At 44.2% G+C, this 3786-nt stretch overlaps 1 pseudogene; it reads right to left on the bottom strand.

The window, feature by feature from the left end:
• Positions 1–2510: 2510 nt before the first annotated feature.
• Positions 2511–3233, bottom strand: LOC135557146 (ruvB-like 1; annotated as a pseudogene).
• Between the last annotated feature and the right edge of the window lie 553 nt (positions 3234–3786).

Raw genomic sequence — 3786 nt, 5'->3', positions numbered from 1 at the left:
CAATAATATAGCCTAATATGTTCAATCTAATTACGTTGTTAAAATCACCAATGTCCTGGACGTTCTGCCGCCCCAGGCCAGACAAAAAAGAATTACATCTTAGACATCCTTATGAATCTAAGCATGGCACTTTCAAAAGTGACCTTTCCACCCAGACAGAGGCTCTACTGAGGCAGAAAACGGTAAGCTTCAAATGCTGGCTACTGGCTACAAATGTTGTATAACCCAACAACAGAAGTGCTTCCCTAAAAGTTGCCTGGGTTTAAACAAACATATTATATTTTCAGAAAGAGAAAAGCTCAATTAATAGGGACAGAATAGCAAAACGTTTTTTTATCTCCTCGAATAATACAGGCTGCGGTTTAGCTTCAGATTGTCATAGAGAGGAATCAATATATCCTCATATGCATCGGAGTCCCGTCTTTCGCGGGCATTTTAGAGCTTGTTTCTACCATAAGGCATCGTTATAGATCGCTTGCTATAATCTGGATACGTTATATGTATTTATTTAAAATACACAAAACAATATATATCCTTTTTGCCTTTTTCTTTAACCAAGGGTATGTGATACCCTCACTCAATTCGAGCCCTGGTTTTAGTCAAACACACCAAGCCCTTCCCAGACACGGAGTTATTTAATCAGTACATGCGACAGTATTGGATTATTTGGCTCTACCGACATCTATGGACAGGATAATTGTGTCTGTCAAACAGGTAGACTGAACACTTATTGTTTGGAAGATGAAGAAATAAGCTCCAATTATCTATGTCATTCTATGTTTATGCCCATAAACATTTTTGGTGCACTTTAACCCCTGCATCGGAGAGTTACATTGTTGCTATCATTATGCAACCTATAGTTGGAAAACTACGTTTTTTATGAATAATATCCCACCTGTTATCACACATGGGACGACCCCATAATTGTTTCATTTGTTAGTTTATATAACATATTTAACATATATTTTATATTACTGTAGAACTGTAAAACAGTAAGATAATTTGAGCTTTGGAAACAACTGCTGTCAGATATTCATGGCGGGCATCGTTTCGCTGGAGCAGTGTAAAATAACCTTTATGTCAATGACCCAGCCTTAATGAATTTAGCTTATTTACATATCGAATGTTATTGTCCAACATCAGTTTCAGAATGTATTTATTTCGTCTCCACCGAGAGAGGCCTCTTTCCTCTGCTGTGGTGCTGCATTGCAGTCAGCGATGTGTCCTCTCGGTAGCTGTCCATGGTCCTGATTCTTCCTGTCCCTGGTTCCATCCCCTGGTTCCATCCCTAACCAGCGCAGATTTGCACTCGTGAAAAAAGTTTGCAGCAAAAACAAAATGCTGCATCGTTTTGCTTGGAATAGACTAGCCTTGGTCACTCCCCGCTCGCCATCCTCCTATAGTAGTGGGCCACCGAATACTTTCGTTGCCCCTCATCTCTTGTGAAATTCCCCTCCTTATGCTGATGTGGCCCTGCTTGCCTGCACTAACATATCCTGTAAAGATCCACTCATTTATTTTGGCCACTCACTGGTCTCTTTAATGTTTTTTGTTTGGGAGTCAGATTTAGTAGCAGCACTACCACTGTCATCGGGCGACGAATCTGAGTGTGGGTCCAAGATAGTAGGGTCTTCGCCGGCATTGTTTGGAGGTGTGGCTAGGCCTGGTGCGACCACCTGTTCTTTTCCAGCCAGGGAGCTGTCATCATCGGTGGAAGTGCATGGCTCGGACTCCTCCGGTTTGCCCTCTTCGAGCAGGGGCTCGTCGTTCTCGGCGAATGAATGGCCTGTCCTCGTAGGCTGGTCATTCTCCACACCGGCTGGTGGACATTGTTGCCCACTGATACATTTCACCAGCAAATTTCTTTGGTTTAGAGATTGTGCCTCTTTTCCCATTGTTTTTTTTAAATATTCGCTTCCTGGTCGTTTTTGTCTCTGAAACATTATAGCAAATGGTTTCACATCTCTATAGATTACTTTTAGTTAAAATGATATCCACTAGTAGTTGCTAGCTAACTTTACAGGCTACTGCCTTAGTCACCAATCGTCTTCGTCACATATAACATAAAAAAATCCAATTATTTAATTGGCAGATTCATTTTGATTAATGTTTCACAATTGGATAATCCCATATAAACACACACATCATCACATAGCTACCAAGGACCGTGCGAGTGAAGCGGGAGGGGGCGGGAACTGCAGCCACGCTATAAGCTGGTGGCTGGGTGCCGCGGGCGGTGAAGCAGTGATGCCAATTTAACAATTTTGTTGCTAGATTTAGCAACTTTTCAGGCTACCCTGGCAACATTTTTTTAAACAGCACCTAGCAACAAATTTAGCTACTTTTAAAAAATGTATTTGGAACTTTTAGCAACTTGTGAAAAGTGACAAACGCTAAAATGCACACATTTTCCCTCTAAATGACACAAACACGATTCTCTGTCACACACTCAGTCACAACACACGTGCCTGGCTCAAAGGTGCACTGTGAGTAACGTCAGCAGCAGGCCCTCAGCTCGGGCACGGCAGCAGCAATTTCAGGTAGGTGAAACACTCGATGTCCAGCATGTGCACCACGTCCACAAACAGCACCCCAGGGACCAGCTCAGCCACACCCTGGTCAATGTAGCGGTTTACCACCTTGTTGATCTCAGCTTGCAGCTTGTCTGTGATCTCGGTCTTCTTGGGCTTCATCAGCTGTCCCATCATAGACAGGATATCTTGACCTCCCTGTGGTCTAGCATTGGCAATATCCACGTCGTGTAGCGTGACGTCTTGGATAATCTCATTCTTCTTGTGGACGTCCCCCTTAGGCAGCGGCACGTACTCCTCAGCCTCCAGGTCAAACTCTGTGGCAAATGTGTCACACCGACCTTGTCTCTTGACGGCGCCACTGTTTGCTTCCATGTAGATGATGTCTCCCGCTTCCATACGCTCCTTCTGCAGGCTCTCATAAATACTGGGGTCCAGCTTGAGCTGCTTGGTGCCCTTGCCGGTCTTCAGTCCGATGATGACGTAGTTGATGGTCTTCCCGTAACCACCCATGGGTTTCTCTGTCTCACAGGGGGTCAGCTCTGTGACCTCCCCTCATACACCTCCTTGGTTTCCTTAATACGCAACCCTATGGCCCTCCTGAAGTTCTCCATTAGCACCTGTTTTCTTGATCTCAGAAGAGTAGACCTCACTGCCCACCATGGGGCAGAAGGGCACCTTGTTGCCGAGCTCCTGTGCCATAGCCCCCCCCCCCAAAAAAAATCATCCTGCTCTTTCTTGTTTCTCTCATTCCAGCCTTCCTCTCATCCTTTTGTTCCGAGCCCCCATCAAGCTGCCCCATCTGTGCATCATCCACTGTAGTAGTTACGTTCAGGTAAATACATTGTTTTAAAGGTTCTTTGCGTGTTAATAAAATGTGATTTTTTTCAATAAAACTGAAAACTTGGGGGGGGGGAGAACGGCAGCAACAATTTCAGCAAATTGCAAATCATTGTTGGCTGACTGCAGTAGCAGTCGTACTGGTCCGATGAGCCAAACCCAATGAATGTAGTTGGTCACGAATGCTGGATCTTGAACAGAACTTACAACATCAATCAACATGTCTCAATCAAAATTGTACAGCCAGAAGTACAGAAAAGAGTGGGAGTCTGTAATCTAGAGATATAATACATTGGGTGCTATGCCCCAGAGAAAACACTCAGGAAAGAAAGATACACTTATTCAAACACCTAAGAAAGAGGATAATGACACAGGAACACAGACAGTGAACCTACAGCAACTTCAGACAACCTGC

This window comes from Oncorhynchus masou, chromosome 16, assembly GCF_036934945.1.
Source record: "Oncorhynchus masou masou isolate Uvic2021 chromosome 16, UVic_Omas_1.1, whole genome shotgun sequence".
Lineage (NCBI taxonomy): Eukaryota > Metazoa > Chordata > Actinopteri > Salmoniformes > Salmonidae > Oncorhynchus > Oncorhynchus masou.
Note: the sequence above shows the minus strand (reverse complement) of the source record. Positions and strands in the feature narration are given on the sequence as shown.